We start from the raw sequence: 27,123 nt of genomic DNA on the forward strand, positions 1-27,123 counted from the left end.
TATTTCCAACCATATTTGTGTGCTATGGTCAGAGCTGATTGAAACATAGATAGATACCCAATTCTAGTTGAGCCAATCACTTAGTCTCTCCTAGGAGTTTTATCAGTGAGAGACACCAATGAAAAACTATTATAAGCTGAGTCACATCAGTGACAATTGTCTAAATAACTCCAGCTGCTTATATTCCAGAAGTTACTTCAGCTCTTTTTCTTTTCAAGATCTAGTTATTGGGCACCTGGGTGGCCTAGTTGGTTAGGTGTCTGCCTTTGGCTAGGGTTGTGATCCCAGGGTCCTGGGATCAAGTCTCAAATCAGGGTCCCTGCTCAGTGGGGAGCCTGCTTCTCCCTCTCCCTCTGCCTGCTGCTCCCCCTGCTTGTGCTCCGTTTCTCTGTCAATAAGTAAACTCTAAAAAAATAAAAATAAAAAAGATCTAGTTATTAAAAATTTAGTTGGTAGGGGTGTCTGGCAGGCTAGGTTGGTAAAGCATGAGACTCTTGATCTGAGAGTCATGAGTTCAAGCCTCACATTGGGCTTGGAGCCTATTTAAAATAAAAATAATAATAATTTAGGGCACCTGAGTGGCTCAGTTGATTAAGCATCTATCTTTGGCTCAGGTCGTGATCCCAGGTCCTAGGATTGAGTCCTACATTGGGCTCCTTCTCCACAGGGAGCCTGCTTCTCCCTCTACCTTTCTTTCTCTCTGTCTCTCATGAATAAATAAATAAAACATTTAAAAATAATAATAATTTTTAAAATTTAGTTGGATTTCATGAGATAACTCTGGAATTAATCCTGGATAACTCTTTCCCAACACCACTAAGCAATTTTCCAATTCTCAGTGAACACCAACTGGATATCCTACAAACTTAACTCCATTCTGACATGTCCACCTAGGGTCAGATCCCATGGGCTAAGTGCTCTGTCCCACAAGACTGTCCCTAGTTCAGATGCCATTCACAAGTCCAGGTTGTCACCTGTGCTTCTGACTGGCTATAAATGAGGGGGTCCTATAACCTTCTCCTCAGATTCGATAATTTATTAGAATGGCTCACAAAGCTGGGGGGAACACTTCCTTACATTTACCAGCTTATTATAAAGGATATTATAAGTTGTACAGATGAACAGCCAGATGAAGGGGTACACAAGAGCAAGGTCTAGAGGGGTCCTGAGCACAAGAGGTTCTATCTTCATGGCACTGAGGTGTGCCACCCTTCTAGCATGCAGATGTACTTAACCAACACAGAAGCTAATCTCCTAATTAAAGAGTTTATAGAATTTAATCATCAGGCCTTCTCCTTTCCCTTCCCAGAGGTCAGTGGTGGGGCTGAAAGTTCCAACTTTCTAATCACTTGGTCTTTCTCATGACCAGCCCCACTTTAAGTCTATCTAGGGTCCTACCCTACGTCACCTTATGAATAACCAGACACTCGTATCAGGAAATTCCAGGAGTTTTAGGGACTTTGTGCTAGAAAAGGCCAAATATATTTCATACCACACACAATAACCTAATAACCTTCTGTATTAGTCAGGGTTCTCCAGAGGAACAGAACCAACAGGATGTGGATATATATAGAGGTTTATTTTAAGGAATTGGCTCATGCAGTTGTGATGGCTTGGCAAGTCCGAAGTCTGCAGGGTAGGCCAGCAGCTGGAGACTGAGGGAAGAGCTGCACTTCAAGTCTGAAGGCCGTCTGCTGGCAGAAGTCCTTCTTGTTTGGTGATGCCACTTTGTTCTACTAAGCCCTTCAGATGATTGCATGAGGCCACATTATGTAAGTAATCTGCTTTACTCAAAATCCACCAATTTAAGTGTTAATCTCATCCAAAAAACACCTGCACAAAGACATCCAGAATAATGTTTGTCTAAATATCTGGGCACCATGGCTGAGCCAGGCTGACACAGCAAATCAACCATTACACCATCTAATTGATTTCATTTTTAGTTTAAACAAGCTCAAATCCACGCTGTTACTTGTAAAAAGAAAAAAAATTAAGTATCCCTGAATTGTTTAAAATTCTAATAATAATAGATGCCAAGAACATTATTAGGTTTTTGTCTACAGTGATGAGAAAGACATGGTCCCTATCTTTGAAAAGCTCATAGGGTTTAGAGGGTATTTTTTTGTTTTTGTTTTTTTCTGTGGCTGTTCAAGATACTGTAGTTGGGGCACAGGGGTACAAGAACACCTGGCTCCTGGGGTTCCAAACACACCAGGTTTGGCCACTCAACTGCTGACAAAATCCAAAGGGAGAGAGAGACGAGTGGTGGTAAAACAAGAAAGGAATGTATTTTGGTGAAGCCACCAACAGGGAGACCATGGACTAGCATCTCAAAGACTGTCACCAAAGTGCTAACAATATTTCCAGGTTTATATAAGGAAAATGAGGGGGGAAAGTCAGTCGGTACATGCAGGTGGGCAGGAAAGAGCAGGTCGATCACTGTCAGAGTCAACTGCACAGGGTTTCCCTGGCTCAGGGCAGTCCTTATTGCTTGGGGGGTAGTTTCCATTCTCATCAGGGGTTGCTTTGCTTGCAGGGTCTTTTGCCTGACTTAAGAGAGATAAGCTGGAAAGAAGAACTTAATCAATTAGAAAGTACAGACTGATGTCACCATAGGGGTAGTTGCAGCCCTCTTTGAATACAATAAAAAAAAGATAAATCATGAGGCAGTGAATCATTAAGTCCAATTGTTACAATTGTTTGTAATTTGTTTGTAAGTTTTGCATATAGAGACCTTCTTAAGGACTGGGGTGGTCAAAGGTTATACTCCTTTATCCTGAGAAAAGATTATATTGCAACGTTCTTGGCGATTCTCAGAGTCCCCAGAGACAATCTCACTGGACTTTTAGAAGGGAACAGGCAAAGATGCATTTGGAAAGGCAGCTTGACATCAGCCTGGTGAGAACCTTGCATCTCAGAGTAAGGACTCTAGTGTATTCCCTGTGAGTAGTGGGGAAGCCTTTGGAGGTTTCTGCATGACAAAATAAGGTGATCTTATTCTTTCTGTGTTTTAGGAATAAGAAATTGATAGGTGTGAAGAGATAAGGGGAGGGATAAGACAGGCTGGGAGGCTGTGTCAATAAGGCTTTTTAGGTATAAGCAAGAAGTCTCAACTCTGGCTAACTCAAACAGAAAATAAAATGATTGAAACTAAATTGTGGGGGCACCTGGGTGGCTCAGTGGTTGAGCGTCTGCCTTTGGCTCAAGTCATGATCCCAGGTCTAGTCTAGTCCTACTTTGGGTTCCATGGGTTCCATGCAGGGAGCCTGCTTCTCCCTCTGCCTGTGTCTCTGCCTCTCTCTCCATGTCTCTCATGAATAAATAAATAAAATCTTAAAAAAAGGAAAGAAAGAAGAAAGAAAAGAAAAGAAAAGAAAAGAAAAGAAAAGAAAAGAAAGAAAGAAAGAAAGAAAGAAAGAAAGAAAGAAAGAAAGAAAGAAAGAAAAAGAAAATTGTGCAGTTCACAGTATTGATGAGAAACAGGGACTTCTGGGTGGCCCAGTTGATTAAGCATCTGCCTTCAGCTCCAGATCAAGTCCCAGGGTCCTGGGATGATATGATCCTTAATCCTCGCATCAGGCTCACTGCTCATCAGGGAGCCTGCTTCTCCCTCTCCCTCTGCCTGCTGCTCCCCTTGCTTGTGCTCTCTGTCAAATAAATAAAATCTTTAAAAAGAAATGTAGAGAACAAGTCTCAGAAAATCCCTCCTGCTATTATCCACATACATTCTTCTCCTTTAGCCTTCCAAAAAGTAATTCTAACACACTGTAGATACATCTTTCTTTAAGATTTTATTTATTTCTTTGAGACATAGAAAGAGAGAAAGCACACACGCAGGTGGAGGGGCAGAGGGACAAGCAGACTCCCCACTGAGCAGCGAGCATGACACAGGTCTCAGTCCCAGGACCCCAAGATCATGACCTAAGACAAAGTCAGAAGCTTTAACTGACTGAGCCACCCAGGTGCCCCTAAATATCCCTTATACACATGAAATCACTTACTGCCTCCTCCCAAAAAGACAACCTCAGGTTTCAACACTCACTGCATCCAGCTGTAAGTCCAGTGTCTGTTGATGCCCACTTCTCTCCTAGTTCTGCCCAGGCTTATCCTGATATTTCTGTAGACTGTAGAGAGCAAAATGGAGTCTCATGTCAAGCAAGGGCCTGTGTCAAGCAATGACGCAAGCAGTTAAAGATACCCCAGCTAGGAGATACTGCCCAGACCAACATCACCTCACAACCCCAGAACTGATAATGTGCAGAACCAGAGGAGGGCTGCCCGGACCTGCAACTGATTCAATCCCTTTAAAAAGGGAAGGATTTTGGCAGCAAACTGTCAGACTCTTCAGACATGACCCTTCTATGTCTGACCACTTAAAAAAGGCAACTGCTGCCAAAGCCAAAGCCTCTGCCAGATTGATCCCCAAACATAACAGAGACCCTTCACTGCTTGAGCATTAGAAGCAGTTAAGTGCCAGGAGCTGACCTGGACCAGACTGAGGCCTATCTCAACTGTGCACTCACAGACTGACTTTGCATTTGGTTCATTCACTTTTTTTTTTAAGACTTTTTAAAATTTTATTAATTCATGAGAGACACAGAGAGAGAGAGGCAGAGACACAGGCAGAGAGAGAAGCAGGCTCCATGCAGGGAGCCCAATGTGGGACTCAATACTGTGACTCCAGGATCACACCCTGAGCCAAAGGCAGACGCCCAACCGCTGAGCCACCCAGGCATTCCAGTTCATTCACTTTCTATACTCTTCTGTTATCTTGTTTGTTGTATGGCTTGTCTTCTGTCCTGCTTTGTGTGCTGTGTAAGAAGCCAAGTTTAATCACATGGTGAATTTTCATTGAGTTTGAAATCCTGAACTAGCTTTATAGTTTTTTTTTTTAAGATTTTATTTATTTATTCATGAGAGACACACACAGAGAGAAAGAGAGAGAGAGAGAGAGAGAGAGAGAGAGAGAAGCAGAGACACAGGCAGAGGGAGAAGTAGGCTCCACGCAGGGATCCCAGGCTGTGATCCCAGGACCCCAGGATCATGCCCTGGGCCGAAGACAGGGGCTAAACCACTGAGCCACCCAGGGATCCCCTATAGTTCTGATTTAACTTTGCTTTATGATTGAATAAAGCTAACATTGTGGAAAGCCACAACTTATGTGTGCGCCTTCATACTGTGCTCATGACAAGACTAACTTGTAAAGTCATCAATCACCAATTATGGCATTTATGTTTTTCAAAAGGTGGGAAAAGGGGATCCCTGGGTGGCTCAGCAGTTTAGCGCCTGCCTTCAGCCCAGGGTGTGATCCTGGGGTCCTGGGATCGAGTCCCGTGTCAGGCTCCCTGCATGAAAGCCTGCTTCTCCCTCTGCCTGTGTCTCTACCTCTCTCGCTCACTCGCTCTGTGTCTCTCATGAATAAATAAATAAAATCTTAAAAAAAAAAAAAGGTGGGAAAAGAGGTTCACTTGGCTGGCTCAGTTGGAAGAGCATGCAACTCTTGATCTCAGGGTCATGAGTTCAAGCCCCAGGTTGGGTGTAAAGATTGCCTAAATAAATAATAAACTTTTTTAAAGGTGAGAAAGGAATTAAAAGAGAAGTTAGTTTAGATAGATGAATATACTTAGGAAAAATTAAGGAAGGAAATATGGGTGGAGACTATAGTTCTCATTTCCACAACTAATGGCAGAAGACTGTAGGAATTTATGACCTCTGCCCTCTCTAGTTGGTCCATGTTCTCTATGCCTTTGGGCAGAACTTCAGCTTTCCCCAGTGTGTCCCAAATTTCATTTCTGAAGGATCCAAGCCCTTGGTGGTCCTGCTTATACAAGAAATTGAAGGAGTCTTTCATAAATGTCTAGTACTGGACATGCTATATAAGGATGTACCCCTGGGGGCCCTCCAGGTCCCATCTATATGCTCCTTGAACCATCATGTATTTACAAACTTATTTATTCTTGCAAATTGGGATTAATGATTCCAATCAATGCTGTTAATTTTATTTTTCCCTGTTGACCCATTGCAGTGAGGAGCCCAAAGTGGCCAAGTGGCAATCTGACCCTCTCTATTGTGCCAACTGGTCAAACTTTTCCCTAGCAGAGTTCAGAGTTGATGATGTGGTAGGTAGAATAACAGTCCCCAAAGATGGCCATATCTTAATACCTAAAACTTGTGAATATGTTACGTTGCATGGCAAAAGTATTAAGGATCCAGCTGGCATTAAGATTGTTATTTAGTTGACCTTGAGATGGAGGGGAGTATCCTGGATTATCCAGTGGGCCCAATGTAATCACAAGTAATCACAGGTGGGCCCAATGTAATCACATTTTACCTTATAAATGACAGAGGGAGGCAGAAGACTCAATGTCAATGATGAAGCATGAAAAAGAATTGACCAAAAAAAAAAAAAAAAAAAGAGTTGACCAACCATTGCCGGCTTTGAAAATGGAAGAGAGTCACTTCCATAATTTGGCTACTATAAATAATGCTGCTATAAACATAAGGGTGCACGTATCCCTTTGTTTTTTTTTTTTAAGATCTTATTTATTTATTCATGATAGTCACACAGAGAGAGACAGAGAGGCAGAGACACAGGCAGAAGGAGAAGCAGGCTCCATGCACCGGGAGCCCGATGTGGGATTCGATCCCGGGTCTCCAGGATCACACCCTGGGCCGGCACCAAACCGCTGCGCCACCCAGGGATCCCAACGTATCCCTTTGAATTAGTGTTTTTGCACTTTGGGGGTAAATAGCCAGTAGTGAAATTGCTGGATCGTAGGGTAGTTCTATTTTTAACTTTTATTTATTTATTTGAGAGAGAGAGCATGAGCATGGAGAGGGGCAGAGGGAGTGGGAGAAGCAGACTCCCTGCTGAGCAAGGAGGCTGACACAGGCCTCCATCCCATAATCCTGAGATTATGATCTGAGCCAAAGGCAGACACTTAACCAACTGAGATACACAGGCACACCTATTTTTAACTTTTTTTTTAAAGATTTTATTTATTTATTCATGACACACACACACACACAAACACACACAACACACACACACAGAAGCAGAGACACAGGCAGAGGGAAAAGCAGGCTCCATGCAGGGAGCCTGATGTGGGACTTGATCCCTGGTCTCCAGGATCACTCCGTGGGCTGAAGGTGGTACTAAACCACTGAGCCACCTGGGCTGCCCTATTTTTAACTTTTTGAGGAACCTCCACACGTTTTCCACAGTGGCTATCAGTTTGCATTCCTACCAACAGTGTAAGAAGGTTCCTTTTTCTCTACATCCTTGTCAATACTTACTGTTTCTTGTGTTTTTAATTTTAGCCATTCTGAAAGGTTTGAGGTAATACCTCATTGTAGTTTTGCTTTGCATTTCCCTGATGATGAGTGATGTTGAGCATCTTTTCATGTTTCTATTGGCCATCTGTATGTCTTCTGAAATGTTTGTTCATGTCTTCTGCTCATTTTTAAATTGGATTATTTGTTTTTTGGGTGTTGTATATGTTCTTTATATATTTTGGATATTAACCTGTTATTGGACATGTCATTTGCAAATATCTTCCCCCATTCAGTAGGTTGCCTTTTAGTCTTGTTGTTTCCTTTGCTGTACAGAAGGTTTTATTTTGATATAGTCCCAATAGTTTATTTTTGTTTTTATTTCTCTTTTGCTATTTGTGGAGTTTTCTTGTTTTTTGTTTTTAAAGATTTTATTTATTTATTCATGAGAGACACAGAGAGAAGGGCAGAGAGACATAGGCAGAGGGAGAAGCAGGTTCCCTGTGGGAAGCCCGATGTGGGATTCGATCCCAGGACCTGAGCCAAAGGCAGATGCTCTACCACTGAACCACCCAGTGCCCCTCTATTGCCATTTGCAATGACATGGATGGAGCTAGAGAGTGTAATGCTAAGTGAAATAAGACAAAGAAGGATAGAGCAACCTGGGTGGCTCAGCGGTTTAGTGCCGCCTTCAGCCCAGGGCATGATTCTGGAGACCTGGGATCAAGTCCCACATCAGGCTCCCTGCATGGAGCCTGCTTCTCCCTCTGCCTGTGTCTCTGCTCCTCTCTCTCTCTGTCTCTCATGAATGAATGAATGAATAAATAAATAAATAAATAAATAAATAAATAAAATCTTTAAAAAAAGACAAAGAAAGATAAATACCATATGATTTCACTCATGTGGAATTTAAAAAACAAAACAAGCAAAGAAAAGAGAGAGAGAGAGACCAAGAATCAGACTCCTAACTATAGAGAACAAACTGATGGTTACCAGGGGGGAGGTATGAGTGGAGGGATGAGAGAAATAGGTGATGGGGATTAAGGAGTGCACTTGCTGTGATAAGCACAGGGTGATGTATAGAAGTGTTGAATCATTATATTGTACACCTGAAACCAATATAACACTGCATGTTAACTATATTGGAATTAAAATAAAAACCTAATAAAGAGAAAAAAAAAAAGAAAATGGAAGGGAGCCATGAGCCAAGGAATGTGAGCAGTCTCTAGAAGTTGGAAAAGGCAAGGAGACAGGTTTGCCCCTAAAACCTCCAAAAGTCATACAGCCATAACGACATTTGATTTTAGTTCAGTGAGAACCATTTCAGACTTCTGACCTTCAGAACTGTAATACCATAAATGTGTTGGTTTGAGCCACTAAATTTGTGGTGATTTCTTACAGATACAAGTGTCACTGTAAGAGGCACCACTTGTGAATTCTGGGTATGAAAAAAGTAGCTCAAAAAAAAAAAAAAAAAAGAAAGAAAGAAAAAGAAAAAAGAAAAAAGTAGCTCCATTACAGTTGATCCTGGTCCAGAGTGTGTGGCACATTCTATAGCATACCACTCTAATATTATGAGATGTTGTCTTCTTTTATTTAGGATTTTTAAATTTATTTATTCATTAGAGACACACAGAGAGAGGCAGAGACACAGGCAGAAGGAGAAGCAGGGAGCCCGATGTGGGACTTGATCCCAGGACTCTGGAATCACGCCCGGAGACAAAGGTAGACGCTCAACTGCTGAGCCACCCAGGCTGCCCTAGATGTTGTCTTCTGATTGGCCAAATAACTAAGACTTATTTTCAATAAGGTCTATATTATAAGGCCAGCTAAAATAGACAATAAGACAAAGGAGTACCATGGGGTTAAATTGTATATCCCAACTGCCCTACTTCCTTCACTGTGAATTCCCTTGGTCAAAAGCAGTGATATGTGGAATGTCATCTTGATACATACATAAGGCATTCCATAACTTCCCGGATGGTGGTGCTGGCAGAGTATGGTAGGCAGGGAAAATATATAGAAATCCAAAATAAGTTTCTTCTATAGTGAAGACATATTAGTTCTCCCTCCTTAAGGGAAGGGGTCCAAGTTGGAACTAGCTAGGTCTGTCTTAGTAAGAGAAAGTCCATATTGTTGAGCCCTTGCATAACCCCATCAATCACCCCATGACCACTTTGTTCATAAGCTCATAGAGAGCTCTAGGCTAACTAGAGTAAAGGCTGGACACCATTTACAGAACAGGTCATGTTGTCTACTTGTTTAGATTGTTTAGAACCAGGCCTCTTCTATACCTAGGACACCAATATTCTCACTATAATAGATTGGTTGGCTCAACACACATGGTCTGGAAAGCTAAAGCTGAGTCTTAGATCCTGTTGCAGTTAGGGTTCCAGATGTGATGAAGAATCTGTTGATTTTGCAATTACATGAGACTTGAATTTAAAACTGACTGACTGGGACACCTGGGTGGCTCAGTGGTTGAACATCTGCCTTCAGCTCAGGGTGTGATCCCAGGATCCCAGGGTGGAGTCCTGCATTGGGCTCCTCGCCTGCTTCTCCCTCTGCCTATGTCTCTGCCTCTGTCTGGGTGTCTCTCATGAATAAATAAATAAAATCTTAAAAACAAACCTGACTTAACCGAGTTAAGTACAGAGGAGGAGAGTGTGAATCTCTACTACTTTGCTGGGGTATGAGTATCTACTTTGCTGCTGTGGATCATGGCAGAAAAACCAGCTCTGTGGTTACTAGTTCATTAATTTGATAGTTTCCTGTGGTGGCAGCTATAGCTTACCCAACCATAGAAGAATTGGTGAGAGTCTAGGGGCAGGAAGTTGGTCTTACAAGCCCCATGTAAAATTTATTCCTCTAACCCTTTCAACTATTGTATAAGCCACCTAATCCCTAATAGCACACCCTTTTCCCCTTCAACTACAGTGATATCTGCAATCTGCAACTGAAGCCTGACAGAGTCTCACATTTGGGACCCTTCTGAGTGTCTCATCTATGTTCTTCCTCTCAGACTTCCTTTTAATATTACTTCTAATTCCCCATCTAGCCAAGCCATTAGCCTCTGTCCAAGAATCAGTGCAGATTTTTGCCTCTGGCTTTCTCTCCTTTTGGGAAAACTACATAGATGGATTTCTTGAAGTCCTGCCTACACCCAACATCCTCAATTTGGGGCCATAAGAGTGCAGCAGTCCATTTATTTCTAATGCCAACATATCAGGTAAAGTAGCTATAGACTAATAGAGATGTCTTTCCATCACAGTCAACTGCTAACAGGACACATCTAATCAGGTCACAGTAATGGAAGCAGTAACGCAGTAGAAGTAGGGGTACGGGTACTGTGAGCCACTTGGGTCGTCGGGATCTGCTCAAGCATCACCTTATGTAGATCATTTCTATTTGATGATACCCAGCTTCATATTTAGGAGGACTACAGGGCTCGTGATGAGCAGCTTGAGTTCCATGGCAATTCTGTGTCCACCGCCCAACAGCAAGCCAAGAGCTGATTTTCTGGGGTTTTTTGTTTGTTTGTTTGTTTGTTTGTTTTTAATTTTTATTTATTTATGATAGTCACACAGAGAGAGAAAGAGAGAGGCAGAGACACAGGCAGAGGGAGAAGCAGGCTCCATGCACCGGGAGCCTGACGTGGGATTTGATCCCGGGTCTCCAGGATCGCGCCCTGGGCCAAAGGCAGGCACTAAACCCCTGCGCTGATAAACCAAGAGCTGATTTTCAAAGAGAGAATATTTACTTGTCAAAGGTCACAGTCAAGGGCCTCTGTTATCATTCTCCTGTCAGAACTTGCCACAGGTTCCATATAGTGCCTCTGCCACAAACACTGCATATCAAAGGGATCAAAAGGACTAAGTTGCACTGTAGACTAGACCAGCTGCAGAGACTTCTCTTCCTCTGAGTCCCACTCAAATGTGGCTTCATTTCAGGTGACCAGGTAAGGAGATCAGAGTAGTACACCTAAGTATGGTAAACACTGTCTCTTAGGTCACCTGAGTATTGTCTCTCTGTTTTTTCATTTAGTGGTACATAGCACATATAAGGCAATTTGTCCTTCATTTTGGAGGGGACAGCTGTATGCAAAATCACAAAATGCCTCAATGAAGTGAAAGCCTTTCATACTTTGGTCTCCCAGGCCTTTGGTATACATGTGTTTCCTAAAGCATATAAGGCACGTGCCGTTTTATTTTATTTTACTCATTTATTAATTCTCCTGCCTGGGACGCCTGGGTGGCTTAGCGGTTGAGCGTCTGCTTTCGGCTCAGGGTATGATGCTGGGGTCCAGGATCGAGTCCCACATTGGGCTTCTTGCGGAGAGTCTGCTTCTCCCTCTGCTTATGTCTCTGCCTCTCTTGCTGTGTTGTTCATGAATAAATAAATAAAATCTTAAAAAAAAAAAAAGAAATCTCCTACCTACTTTTCCATCGAATTATCCTTATCTTTTTTTTTAAAGATTTTATTTATTTATTCATGAACGACACAGCAAGAGAGGCGGAGACATAAGCAGAGGGAGAAGTAGGCTCCCTACAGGGAGCCTGATGCGAGACTTGATCCCAGGACCCCAGGATCATGACCTGAGCCAAAGGCAGACGTTCCACCACTGAGATACCCAGGTGCCCTGCCTTTCTTTTTCTTATCAATTATTTTTAAAGATTTATTTTAGGGAGGGAGAGGGAAAGAGGGGCAGAGGAGGGGCAGAAGGAGATGATGAGGGAATCCTCAAACAGATTGCCTGTTGAGCTCAGAGCCCCAAGTAGGGCTTGATCCCAGGACCCTGAGATCATGACCTAAGCCAAAATGAAGAGCTGGCCATCCAACTGACTTAGCCACCCAGGCACCCCTTTTTCTTATTGTAGAGAGCAAAATGGAGTCTCTCATGTCAAGCAGGAGCTTATGTCAAGCAATGTTAAAGGTACCCCATCTAGGAGATACTGCCCAGACCAACAACATCACCTCACAACCCCAGAACTGATAATGTGCAGAACCAGAGGAGGGCTGCCCGGACCTGCAACTGATTCAATCCCTTTAAAAAGGGAAGGATTTTGGCAGCAAACTGTCAGACTCTTCAGACATGACCCTTCTATGTCTGACCACTTAAAAAAGGCAACTGCTGCCAAAGCCAAAGCCTCTGCCAGATTGATCCCCAAACATAACAGAGACCCTTCACTGCTTGAGCATTAGAAGCAGTTAAGTGCCAGGAGCTGACCTGGACCAGACTGAGGCACCCACAGACTGACTTTGCTTTTGGTTCATTCACTTCCTATACTCTTCTGTTATCTTTTTTTTTTTTTTTTTTTAATTTATGATAGGCACACAGTGAGAGAGAGAGGCAGAGACATAGGCAGAGGGAGAAGCAGGCTCCATGCACCAGGAGCCCAACGTGGGATTCGATCCTGGGTCTCCAGGATCGCGCCCTGGGCCAAAGGCAGGCGCCAAACCGCTGCGCCACCCAGGGATCCCCCTTTTTTTTTTTTTTTTCACTCTTCTGTTATCTTGTTTGTTGTATGGCTTGTCTTCTGTCCTGCTTTGTGTGCTGTGTAAGAAGCCAAGTTTAATCACATGGTGAATTTTCGTTGAGTTTGGAATCCTGAATCTGCTTTATAGTTCTTTTTTATTTCTTTTTTTAATTTTTATTTATTTATGATAGTCACACACACACACACACAGAGAGAGAGAGAGAGAGAGAGGCAGAGACACAGGCAGAGGGAGAAGCAGGCTCCATGCACCGGGAGCCCGACGTGGGATTCGATCCCGGGTCTCCAGGATCGCGCCCTGGGCCAAAGGCAGGCGCCAAACGGCTGCGCCACCCAGGGATCCCCTGCTTTATAGTTCTGACTTAACTTTGCTTTATGAGGAACACTTGGGTAGCTTAGTCGATTAAGCATCTGCTTTTGGCACTGGTCATGATCTCTGGGTCCTGGGATCTAGCTTTTCCCTCTCCCTGTGCTCCTCTGCCTTGCCTGTGCACTCTCTCTTTCATTCTCTGTTAAATAAACAAACAAACAAATAAAATATTTTTTAAAAAATTCTTTGAATCAGGGAAGAAGGGGGAAGTCTCTGTAAGGCAAAGAACTTGTGTTTTGAGGTGGGTGGGTAACCTGCATATCTTTTCACCTCCCTCCTTTGCCAAGTGTAGAAGTGTAGACATAGAAATGTGCCCTAGCTAGGCAAAGAGAGCATAAAACAGCCTCCGAAATTTCCTGAGACCCCACTGTGTTTCAGAGGAATCATGTTTCTGCTTGAACCCCGGGTGGTTCAAGGACATAGGTAAGACTCAGAGAGATCCTTAGAGTCAACGGGAGCCAATAAGAGACAATGATCAGTGGAGGTACCACTGAGTCATGACTAAACTAAGAGATTAAACCAACACTTCACTGCATGCAGACAAGGGTAGTAGCCAACAAGGTTGCCAGCGATCAGAAGCCAGATAAGGAAAACTTCAGAACCAGAGGCGCCAGAGACTCTGTGAGAGCATATGTAAGACTCTCTCTCCCCATTTAGAGGAGGCCACACAGCCATTTCACCCTCCAGGAGACATATCAGAAAGAAGAGGAGGAGACAATCTCAAGACTTTAAGGACACCTGGGTGACTCAGTGGTTGAGTGCCTGCCTTCAGATCAGGTCGTAAACCCGGGGTCCTAGGATCGAGTCCCACATTGGGCTCCCTGCAGGGAGCCTGCTTCTCCCTCTGCCTATGTTTCTGCCTCCCTCTGTGTCTCTCATGAAAAAATAAATAAAATCTTAAAAAAAAAAAAAAGACTTTAGAATTTACCTGAAGGAGCTGCTTTGCCACAAACAGTCTGTTGAAACCAGAAGACATGGCAATCCTATTAATTGGCAAGTTTAAGGTACCAACCCACTAGTGGTATTGGAGTTGTTAAGATTTAATCAGTTACAGGAAATGAATTATGTTTTCTTGGCACATGTGATTGTGTAATTTTGTAACCAAGTACTATTTTAAGTGTAAATGATTTGAATGCTTTCCTGCCTCTGGAGGGCGCTTCTTTCACAATTATTCTCATTCTTTGGTATTAATTTAAATGAAACCAGACTCAATCTTTTTGTAAAAATAAAAACCTAGCACAGTTAGGGGTTTTTATGTTTTGCATTATGCCAATCATCTTCTTCTTATCTGAGGAGACAGTATTTATACTTAGAGTATTTGCTGCGTTTAGGAACATAAAAATACCGAATAGCACAATATTATTGGGGCAATAAACCCAACGCATGATCAAGTAAGAAAACTAATTAGAATTATAAGTTTATTTTGCGGGATCCCTGGGCGGCGCAGTGGTTTGGCGCCTGCCTTTGGCCCAGGGCGCGATCCTGGAGACCCGGGATCGAATCCCACATCGGGCTCCCGGTGCATGGAGCCTGCTTCTCCCTCTGCCTGTGTCTCTGCCTCTTTCTCTCTCTCTCTCTCTCTCTCTCTCTCTCTGTGACTATCATAAATAAATAAAAATTTAAAAATTAAAAAAATAGAATTATAAGTTTATTTTGCAAGTAATTTTCCAGGACAAAAGTCTTATATGATCCCTTTCTTCAAATTATACTTCCAAGGATATATTTAAGTTAAGAGAGAACTTAGCAAGTTGATAATAGATATAAGTAGTCATCAAGTCTCCAATCGGCACAAATAGAAATGGTAAACAAGACTGACATTTTTACAAAGGTTCCCAGTTTAATTCCTTGTCAAATGGGATTCTTTGAACTAGTTTGGTAATGCAGAATCCTATTGCTCCCTCTGTTGCAATAAGGAAGAGGCGACGTCACAATTTCTTTCACAGATACATTTGTTAAAAATTTTGAGACTTGCTTTTGAAGGCCAGGATCTGGAATTTCATTAGCATTGAAAGCAAAATTCAGTCCTTTAAATCTTGATTTAAAGGACTGAAGAAACAGATGGGAAGACTTTCTTTCTTTCTTTCTTTTTTTTTTTTTTTTTTTTTAATTTTTTTTTATTTATTTATGATAGTCACAGAGAGAGAGAGAAGCAGAGACACAGGCAGGGGGAGAAGCAGGCTCCATGCACCGGGAGCCCGACGTGGGATTCGATCCCGGGTCTCCAGGATCGCGCCCTGGGCCAAAGGCAGGTGCCAAACCGCTGCGCCACCCAGGGATCCCTCTTTCTTTCTTTCTTTCTTTCTTTCTTTCTTTCTTTCTTTCTTTCTTTTTTTCTTCTTTCTTTCTTTCTTTCTCTCCTCTCTTTCTTTCTTTCTCTCTCTCTCTCTCTCTCTCCTTCCTTCCTTCCTTCCTTCTTTCTTTCCTTCTTTCTTTTTCTTTCTTTTTCTTTCTTTTCTTCTTCTTTCTTCTTTCTTCTTCTTCTTCGATTTTATTTATTCATGAGAGACACGGAAAGAGGGGCAGAGACATAGGCAGAGGGAGAAGCAGGCTCCATGCAGGGAGCTGGATGTGGGACTCGATCCCAGGACTCCAGGATCACACCCTGAGCCAAAGGCAGACGCTCAAACACTGAGCCACCCCAGCATCTCCAGACTTTCTTTAATAAAGAATATGGGGGGGGCGGGGGGGGAATCCCTGGGTGGCTCAGCGGTTCAGCGCCTGCCTTCACCCCAGGGCGTGATCCTGGAGTCCCAGGATCGGGCTCCCTGCATGGACCTGCTTCTCCCTCTCCCTGTGTCTCTGCCTCTCTCTCTCTCTATGTCTATCATGAATAAATAAAATCTTTTTTTTTTTTAAAAAAAGGACATACAGCAGAAATTGTCTATATTAATCTTCCACGTTAATAGATCCCTTCTTCCTCTGTTTATTGACTTTTTCTCTGCCCTGTAATATGCAGAAATCTTATCTCAAAAATTACCTGAATGTGATATATCTAAACACTGGATTGCTACTCAGCAACAAAAAAGGAATGAGCCACTGACACATGTAAGAATGTGGATGGATCTCCAAAACATTGTGCTGAATGGAAGAAGTCAGGCCCAAGAGTCTGTACTACATGATTCCATCTATAGGAAGTCCTAGAAAAGGCAGAAGTAAAAAATAATGAATGATAGTAGGTCAATAGTGTTGGGCTGGTGGGATCAAGGGGATCGGGAGGCACCAACAAAATGGCAGCGGACCCTCCACCTTATGGCCCCCACCTCGGAACTTTCCCACCACCAGCAGACCGCCCGAAGTCTGCCAGTACATGCCCTAATACCTATCACCCCTACAGACACACAACTCCCTACCCCTCCCTGCTTAGAAAGCCCACTTGCCCTCCCCTGGGCGCGACTTCCTGCCCGCCACCTCCCCGGCTTTGCTCCCTTGCAGGGCCACGGAACCTCGCCCAAGAGAGCATCCCAAAATGAACTGAAAAGAAAGATTTTTTTATAATTTTTGTTTATTTATTTAAAAAAATATATGTATATATGAAATAGATTTTTTTAAATTTATTTATTTATTCATGAGAGGCAAAGACACAGGCAGAAGGAGGAGAAGCAGCCTCCATGCAGGGAGCCCAATGCGGAATTCGATCCCGGGACTCCAGGATCACACCCTGAGCTGAAAACAGATGCTCAACCACTGAGCCACCCAGGCATCCCATGAAATAGATTTTTTAAATTTCAAGAAACTCAACTTTTGTTTCTGGTAACATGGTGAGATAGGAGTCAAGGTTGAAACTTTCCACTGTAAACAACTAAAATGCTGGGGGCGGGGGGGGGGGGTGGGGGGAGGATAAATCCTCTTGAATGCATCCATGAGTTGAGAGGAAAGTGAGGAATGTTCAGACCAGAAACTGAACAAAGGCAGAAAATCAGACAGGTAGACCAGTGAAACAGTTTTCACTGCTAGAATATTGTCAAACCAAGTGAATTTGAACAGTGGGTTCTTTTTTTTTTTTTTTTTTTTAAGATTTTATTTATTTATTCATTTGAAAGAGCAGCAGAGACATAAGCAGAGGGAGAAGCAGGCTCTCTGTGGGGAATCTGTTGCGGGACTCCATCCCAGGATCCCGGGACCACAACCTGAGCCAAAGGCAGACACTTAACCACTGAGCCACCCAGGTGCCCCCTGAGCTGTGGATTCTGAGACTCAGATTACAGCCAGGGCTTTCCAAAGTATGGATTCTAGAAGATGAAACCCCCAATAAAGCACGAACCACAAAGGGCTACACCCACAGTTTGTTATTTAGAAGTAAACCTATCCTAAACATTTGGAGAGGTATTTCTCCACAGAAGACCTACAATTGGCCAATAAGAGCAAGAAATGAGGGGATCCCTGGGTGGCACAGTGGTTTGGCGCCTGCCTTTGGCCCAGGGCGCGATCCTGGAGACCCGGGATCGAATCCCACATCAGGCTCCCGGTGCATGGAGCCTGCTTCTCCCTCTGCCTGTGTCTCTGCCTCTCTCTCTCTGTGACTATCATAAATAAAATAAAAAAAAAAATTAAAAAAAAAAAGAGCAAGAAATGACGTGGGGAACCAAAGAGAAAGAAAAATTTAAATGACCTTATAATCTGCAGCCCATTGACAAATACTTGAGGCAAGCAGATTATATTATTCTTCTAGGAAACTCCCAATTGTCTTAATGTTAATATTTTGCTAGAGGGAAAAACAATCTTAACTTTAACAATACCTAAGCCTCCAGGGTCCTGTGAGTCTTCTTTAGCATATGAAAGTCCTTTTGAAAACCTGCCTTCAGAACGTAAAGACTGCTACAGAACGTAAAGACTGCTAACTCTGGGAAACGAACTAGGGGTGGTAGAAGGGGAGGAGGGCGGGGGGTGGGAGTGAATGGGTGACGGGCACTGGGTGTTATTCTGTATGTTAGTAAATTGAACACCAATAAAAAAATAAATTAAAAAAAAAAAAAAGAAAACCTGCCTTTATTTTTACTTCACCTAACTCTAAAGTATACAATCAGTTGCTCCTCACAATCCCGGGGCAGCAGCTCATTCTGCTCAGGGTCTGGTCTCTTGCTTTGATAAAACCACCTTATTTGTACTGAGGAAAAATTCTTTCTTGGCTGTCAGCTCTGAACCCCAACCCTCACACTACATCAAAAAGATGCTTAACATCATTAGTCATTAAGGAAATGCAAATCAAAACCATGAAATACTACTTGACCCCACCAGGAAATCTTTTTGCATCAAAAAGAACAAATTATCTAGGAATAAATTTAACCAGAGGTGAAAGATCTGTATACTAAAAACTATAAGAAACTGATGAAAGAAATAGAAAAAGACAAAAATAGGGGCACCTGGATGGCTCATTCGGTTAAGGATCTGCGTTTGGCTCAGGTCATGATCTCCAGGTCTGCTTCTCTCTCTCTCTCTGTCTCCTTCTGCTCTTCCTCACCATTCATTCTCTCTCTCTTCCAAATAAACAAAATAAAATATTTTTAAAAAGACACAAATAAATGGGAAGATATCTGTACTCATCAACTGGAAGAATTGAGATTGTTAAAATGTCCATACTACCCAAAGCAGTCTGTTGGGCTGGCAAGACTGGGGACCTCAAAACGGCAATCCCAGGCCGGCAACCTCCCAATAAGACCACCTTGCCGCCCTACCTAACTTATCTTACAAAGACCTGTAACCCTTGCCCTAATCGGAATGCCACCCTGCCCCATCTTCCCACTGAAAACTCTTTATAGAACCTCCTGCGGTTTGCCTGGGCGTGACTCCCCCCCCCCCCCCCCCCCAAGACTTCCCGCATCTCTCCCTCCCCTGTGGGCCGTGGAACCTCCCCCAGAGAGTGTCCCATGAAAAGCCTCTTTTGACCAACTTTTGCCTGGCTTCTCTATTCCGTTTCACTACCTATCGGATTAAACCTGACATAATCTACAGATTTAAAACAATTCCTCTCAAAACTCCAATTGCATGTTTCACAGAAATAGAACAGACAATCCCAAAATTTGTAGGGAACCATGAAAGACCCCAAATAGCCAAAGCAATCTTGAGAAGACCAAAGCTAAAGGCATCACACCTCTTGATTTCAAAATATACTTCAAAATAGTGGCGCCCTTGGTTGAGCAGCCCACTCTTGATTTTGCTGGCTCAGGTCACAATCTCAGGGTCGTGGGATCAGGCCCCATGTTGGGCTCCTCAATTAGCAAGGAGTCTGCTTGAGCTTCTCTCTTCCCTCTCCCTCTGCCCCTCCCCCCCAAAATAAATGAACAAATCTTAAAAATATATATATATATACATCTATAGATTACAAAATAAATTACAAAGCTATAGTAATCAAAATAGTGTGACACTGACATAAAAACAGACACCTAAATCAATGGAACAGAATAGAGACCCCATAAATAAACTTAATGCATATATGGTTGATTAATATACAACAAAGGAGCTAAGAACACACAATCAGGAAAGGGGAGTCTTCAATAAATCAAGCTGGGAAAGTTGGACAGTCACATGCAAAAAGATAAACTAGACCCCTATCTCTCACCATACACAAAAATCCATTCAAAATGAATTCAAGACTTGAACCTAAGACCCAAAATCATAAAACTCTTAGAAGACATAGGAGGTAAGCTTTTTTTTTTTGGCAACAATATTTTCGATTATTCACCAAAAGCAAAGGCAACCAGAGTGCAAATAAACAAGTGGGACCACATCAAACTGTAGAGCTTCTACAGAGCAAGGGAAACAATCAATTGAAAAGAGCAAACTACAGAATGAAGAAAATATTTATAAACTATGTATCTGATAAGAGGTCATATCTGAAATATAAAGGACCCATACATCTCAATAGAAAAAAAAAAATCTGATGTAAAAACGAGCAGAGAAACGGAATGACAGTTTTCCGAAGAATACATACAATATAATGGCCAACAAGTACATGAAAAGGTATTCAACATCACTAATTATCAAGGAAATGCAAATCAGAATCACAATGAGAAACCACCTCACACCTATTACAATGGCTATCATCAAAAAAGGCAAAAGATGCTCTTCCTCTAAGTGGCCTGAGGTTACCTCTGAAAATGGTTCTCTGTTCGCTTAATCCAGAAAACCCTACCAAATCATGCAAGTCAAGAGGTTCAAATCTTCATGCTCACTTTACGAACACACATGAAACTGCCCAGGCCATCAAGGGTATGCATATCTGAAAAGCCATCAAGTATCTGAAAGATGTCACTTCGCAGAAGCAGCATGTGTCATTCCTTCCCTACAATGGTGGAGTTGGTAGGTGTGCCCAGGTCAAACAGTGGAGCTGACTGGGTCAGTGCTGAATTTTTACTGCTCATGCTTAAAAATGCAGAGAGTAAATGCTGAACTTAAGGGATTTTGTTTTTTAGATTTTATTTGTTCATGAGAGACACAGAGACAAAGGCAGAGACATAGAGGAAAAGCAGGCTCCCTGTGGGGAGCCCGATGCAGGACTCAATCCCAGGACCCCAGGATCCCGACCTGAGCCAAAGGCCGATGCTCAATGGTTGAACCACCCAGGTGTCCTGATCTTAAGAGTTTAGAGGTAGATTCTCTGGTCATTGAGCACATCCAGGTGAACAAAGCCCCCAAGATGCGGTGTAAAATTTACAGGGCTCAGGTCGGATTAACCCAAACATGTGCTCTCCCTGCCACATTGAGATGATCCTTACTGAAAAAGAGTAGGATTGTTCCTAAACCAGAAGAGGAGTTTGCACAGAAAAATATATTCCAGAAGAAACTGAAGAAGCAAAAATTTATGGCCCAGGAGTAAATTCTGCATAGAATAAATGTAAAAAAAAAGACAAAAAATAAGAGGCATTAATGAGAATATGGAGAAAATGGAATCCTTGTGCACCATGGGTGGGAACGTAAATTTCAGTCACTATGGAAAGAAAACAGCATGAAGTTTCCTCCAAAAATTAAAAATAGAACTAACATATGTTCCAGCAATCCCACTTCGGGATATAAATCCAAAAGAAATTAAAACAAGATATCAAAGAAATATCTGCATTCCCATGTTCACTGCAGTATTATTCACGGTAGCTAAGATAGAGAAATAACTTAAATGTCCATCAGTGGAGGAATAAAGAAGATGTGATTATATATATGGGAATATTATTCAGCCATGAGAAAGCAGGAAATCCTGCCGCTTAGAACAACATGGATAGGTCTTGGGGGCATTATGCTATGTGAAACAAACCAGAGAAAGATAAATACTGCACAGTGTCACTTAAGGTGTGAAGGGGAAAAAAATGAAAGAGAGAGAGAGTAAAAAAGTAGTTGCCAGAGGTAGAGGTTGGGGGTGGAGGAGGGAGAGGTTGGTAAAAAGGTATGAACTTTCAGCTATAAAATGAGTTAAGTTCTGGGGGTGCCTGTGTTGCTCAGTCAGTTGGGCATCTGCCTTGGACTCAGGTTGTGATCCAGTGGCCCTGGGATTGGGCCCTGTGTTGGGCTCTTTGCTCAACAGGGAGCCTGCTTCTCCCTCTCCCTCTGCCTCCCCCCTGGCTTGTGCTATCTCTTTCTCTCTCAAATAAGTAAAATCTTAAAAAAAAAAAAAAAAAAAAAAAAAAATGAGGGGCACCTGGGTAGCTCAATTGGTTAAGCATCTGCCTTCAGCTCAGGTCATGGTCCTGGAGTCCTGGGATCAATCCCCAAGTTGGGTTCCCTGCTCCTTGGGGGGCCTGCTTCTCTCTCTCCCTCCACCTGCCACTTCCCCTGCTTGTGCTCTCTCTTTCTCTCTCTCCTGCTCTCCTCTCTCTGTCAAATAAATAAAATATTTTTTTAAATGAGTTAAGTTCCAAGGGTCTACCATAAAACATGGTGACTGCAGTTGGATGACATTGTATTATATAACTGAAATTTGCTGAGAGTAGAACTTAAATGTTATCACCAAAAAAAAAAAAAAAGATAAATATGTGAAGTGATAGTTGTGTTAATTAGCTAGATGGGGGTTCCCTTCACAATATATACATTTATCAAAATATCATGATGTATACTTTAAATGTCTTACAAGTTTTTTGTCAATTACCTTGATACAGCTGAAACTAAAAAAAATAAATACAAATCAATGTACTTATAGAACAATTATGTTTGGTAATGTACCAAAATTATTATATATTATCTCTATATTTCTGTTGTTTACAATATGTTGACAAAAATAAATTTAAGTGAGGGATCCCTGGGTGGCGCAGCGGTTTGGCGCCTGCCTTTGGCCCAGGGCGTGATCCTGGAGACCCGGGATCCAGTCCCACATCAGGCTCCCAGTGCATGGAGCCTGCTTCTCCCTCTGCCTGTGTCTCTGCCTCTCTCTCTCTCTCTGTGACTATCATAAATAAATAAAAAAAAATTAAAAAAAATAAAAATAAAAAAAATAAATTTAAGTGAAATTGTCACCAGATAGTCTCCAAGACCTGATCTTTACTGCCCACCTGCTTGTACTTACTGACCTTTATCCTACTTTTTCCTTAACCTCTTCTTTCCAGTTTATCTTTTAACTCAGGCAAAGGAAAGCAAAATGGCCCCTGGAGCAATAAAGACTGCCCTGACAGGACCTCCTGCCCACCCAGGTGGCCCAGACTAGTTTGAACTTAACCCCTAACTCATGCTTACACAGATGGATCACGGAAAGACCATGGAATGATTGACAACTACCTTTATCTCATTAGAATCCTAAATCTCCACCCAGGGAGGAACACAAGCCTCATTTACATAACAACAATGTATGTATAGGCATGTTTCCTTAAGGTGCCTGCACTATCTTTGCCACCTGTACATATTACAAGGCTTCTCTAACTAAATATTCATTCTAACCCTAAATAAAAGGAACCCATCCACCCTTGCTCCAGGAAGCCATGACTTTGCAAGCTATTCCCTGTGATCCTATTTGCTGCAAATAAAGTGTACTTTGTGTGACAACTCAACCTGGTGCAGTTTCTGACTCACCAAAGAAGGAACTCACATTGGTTTGGTTACAGAACCTTATAAAAATTTTTTTTGAAAAAAAAGGAAGGAAGAAAGAAATATGTTTGGTCTTTGTCCCCAGTTCCTGGCACAGAACTTCTAAAATCCTTGTAATCAACTGAGTGAAATTAGATGACTAGTGGCTGGGAACCTGTAAATGGCTTTGGGGGTAAAGGGGTTGATAGCCTTAAGACCAAGGCTTCATTAAAGGGTTAGAAGTGTCAGTCCCATCCTCCACTCCCCACCTCTAGGAAAGGGAAGGGAGCTAGAGATTGAGTTAATTCCCAATAGCCAATGATTTAATCAATCATGCTTAAATAATGGAACCCCTAATGATGGGGTGAACATATCAAAGTTCTAGGAGTATAGCATGCCCAGAGGAAGCTCCTTGTCCCTTACCCCATATCTTGTTCTATGTGTCTCTTCCATGTGGCTAACCCTGAGATGCGTCTCTTACAATAAACCAGTAATAGTAAGTAAAGGATTTTCTTGAGTTCTGTGAGCCATTCTATCAAATTATTGAATCTGAGATGGGAGTTGTGAGAACTCTCACAAGTTATAGCCAGTTGGTCAGAAGTGCAGGTGGCAACCTGGAACTTTCAATGGGCATTTGAGGTGATGGCAATTTTGGGATTAAAACCTTAAACCTGTAGAGTCTGAACTTATTCTAGGTAGTTAGTGTCAGAAATGAATTGTAAGACATTTAGTCGATGTTTGCAGAAAATGCTTGGTATGGAAAAAAAACTCACATTTGATGTCAGAAGTACTATGAGTGAAAAACAGATCATATAGTCCTAGAAAACTAATACAATATAGAATGCCTTCACAATCTCAAGGTAGAGGGACACCTGGGTGGCTTATCAGTTGAGTGTCTGCCTTTGGGGTCAGGAAGTGATCCCAGGGTCCTGGGATTGAGTCTTGTGTCAGGCTCCCCACCAGGAGCCTGCTTCTCCCTCTGCCTGTGTCTCTCTGTCTCTTTGTGTGTCTCTCATGAATAAATAAATAAAATCTTTTTAAGAAACCCCAACAATCTTGAGGTAGACAAAGATTTCTTAGATAGGATGTAAAAGGCACTGGCCATACAAGAAAAAAAGACAAATTGGACTTTATTATATTTTTTTAATTTTTTATTTATTTATGATAGTCACAGAGAGAGAGGCAGAGACATAGGCAGAGGGAGAAGCAGGCTCCACGCACCGGGAGCCCGATGTGGGATTCGATCCCAGGTCTCCAGGATCGCGCCCTGGGCCAAAGGCAGGCGCCAAACCGCTACGCCACCCAGGGATCCCCAAATTGGACTTTATTAAGATTAATAACTTCTGCTGGAAGTTTTTCTGATGGAAACAACCCAAATTTCCATCAACAGATGAAAAGATAAACAAATGAGGATACAGCTTTGGAGTGGAATATTAGACAGAAATAAAAAGGACAAGCTACTGACATATACAATAGCATAGACTAATCTCAAAAAAGAATGTTAAAGAAAAGAAGCCAGACACAAAAGAACCCAAACTGTATTCATATAAAATGTGGAAGCCAGCAAAATTAATTCATGGCAATACAACCAGAACTTTGGCTGCCTCTTTGGGGGCCAGGAATTGATTAGAAAGGGGTAGGAGGGGATCCCTGGGTGGCGCAGTGGTTTGGCGCCTGCCTTTGGCCCAGGGCGCGATCCCGGAGACCGGGGATCGAGTCCCACATCGGGCTCCCGGTGCATGGAGCCTGCTTCTCCCTCTGCCTGTGTCTCTGCCTCTCTCTCTCTCTGTGTCTATCATAAATAAATAAAAATTAAAAAAAAAAAAGAAAGGGGTAGGAGGGAACTTTCTGGGGTGATGATAATGTTGTAGAGTTTGATTAGGGCAATGATAGTTTGTCATAACTGCTCAAACTTATTTGAGATCTGTGCATACATATGTGTATGTAAATTATATCTAAATGAACAAAAACAAAAAGGATTTTTAAAAGATTATATGAGATACTGTATATAGCCACCAGTTTCTTAAAAATTAAGAAGCCTCATAATGCCAGGTATCAGAAAATATAGAAATTCTCATCCACTACTAATACGAGTGTAATTTGGTTCAACTACTTGGCAAACAACATGACACCATCTTGTGAATTTGAACACTTGTGAACCAATGACCTAGCAATTCCACTCAAGAAACACTTGTACATGTGTTAACTGACAGGCCATGTGGATTAAAAAAGATCCAGATAAAATAATAAAAATATTAGAGGAAAATCATGTCAAACATTTGTGTAACTATAGGATGAGAGCAACAGTTCTGATGCACAAAGGAATAGACACATTTGGCAACATAAAATTTAAAACTGTATAGCAAAAGACATGGTAAAGGAAATCCAAAGACAGTAAGTGGGGAATAAATATTTGCAACACATATGACAGATAGAGGGTTAACACCCGTAATCAATAAAAAGCACCTGCAATTCCTTGGGAGAAAAACACCTCGATAGAAAAATAAGCAAAGATATGAATGGGCTGTTCACAAAAGAGGAATGCAAGTGTCCCCCCAAAAAAACCCACTGAAAGATAATCATCCTCACGAGTAATCAAAACCCATAGTGTTTTTGTGATGATTAACAGAGGCAAACATTTTCAAAATATATATTTTTTAAGATTTTATTTTTAAGTAATCTCTGCACCCAAAGTAGGGCTCAAACTCACAACCCCCAGATCTAGAGTCACATGTTCCACCAACTGAGCCAGCCAGGCACCCCTCAATATTTCTGATGCCAGATTCCTCCCAGTCTTTATCCTCATTTTCTTCCCAAGTCTCTGTAATTGGCTTTGACCTCAACATGCCACTGAAATTGACATTCCATTAAAATTGCCCTTGGTGGGCAGCCCTGGTGGCTCAGTGGTTTAGCACCGCCTTCACTTCAGCCCAGGGCCTGATCCTGGAGACCCAGGATCGAGTCCCACGTCAGGCTCCTTGCACGGAGCCTGTGTCTCTGCCTCTCTCTCTCTCTCTCTCTCTGTGTGTGTCTCTCATGAATAAATAAATAAAATTTTTTAAGAAAATTGCCCTTGGTGAAGACTTCCAAATACAAAGTGCACTCCTACCCTTCCTAGAATTCTTCAAGGCACTTGGCCCCCTAGCTTTTCTTTCCATGAATACTCCTCCTAGGCTTCCTCAAGAATCATTTCCATCATCCTAGACCACTTCTCCATCTTTGACCAACATTTCCCTTTCTTTTCCTGCCCTCTAGGTTTGGCCAATGATAGTTGGACATTTCTTTCTTGAGGGGGTTGGGGGAGGCTACTCAGCATCACAGAATTTCTTATGAATCTTTTATGCAGAACCCACTAGTCATGCTAGAAGCTGAAAATGCCAAGTATGTGCTCTCCCAGCCCCTTCTGCAGCTGGCACTGACCTGGGCTGGGCTGATCAGATGCAGTTACCTTAGACTTTGACTCTGGACTTATTGGTGGAAAGAAGCAGAATCAATGGAAGAGTGTTCCTGGCAGTCCTGTGGAGCTCAGTTCTCAGCCTGATGGCGTCAGTGGTGTGAGGTGTGACATCTAGTGGACAGTGGTATCCTCACCAGTGTTTATGGAGTGATTTTTGGCTGTGGTCTTAGCCAGTTAGGCTCTGAGCCTGGTTCTCCAATTTTCCCAGTGATTCTGTGAGCTATTTATAGCTTAACTTAAAAAACCAGAATCTATTTCCATTGCTTGTGACTGAGAACTCTGATAAATATAGCATTTCAGAAAGCTGTCCTCCATTCTGTTTCTCTATACCACCTAAAACCACACTTATCTACCTTCTGAACTTATATTATTAAAGAAGCCATGAAACTTAGCACATTATCATTTGCTACCTTATGCTTTAATTTTTCATTTTCATACTTTTATTTACAGGCCCTGTTGTGCCTATAAATGATGTCTTTCCAACAATACCATGAACCCCAATCACAATCACAGTGAAAGATCATATAGTTTTGTATATTTGCTAATGGAGA

General features: G+C 42.2%; 1 long non-coding RNA gene across 3 annotated transcripts in view; it reads right to left on the reverse strand.

Moving 5' to 3' along the window:
* Positions 1 to 27,123, reverse strand: part of LOC102153718 — a 47,194-nt gene that overhangs the window by 10,439 nt on the left and 9,632 nt on the right. For 2 of the 3 annotated variants that reach the window (XR_005367748.1, XR_005367747.1), the window contains exon 3: positions 4,043 to 4,124. This is a non-coding gene — a long non-coding RNA (uncharacterized LOC102153718). Of the gene's footprint in view, positions 1 to 4,001; positions 4,125 to 27,123 lie in introns of all 3 variants that reach the window. The other variant, XR_005367749.1, reaches the window with a different exon arrangement.

This window comes from Canis lupus, chromosome 12, assembly GCF_011100685.1.
Source record: "Canis lupus familiaris isolate Mischka breed German Shepherd chromosome 12, alternate assembly UU_Cfam_GSD_1.0, whole genome shotgun sequence".
NCBI lineage: Eukaryota > Metazoa > Chordata > Mammalia > Carnivora > Canidae > Canis > Canis lupus.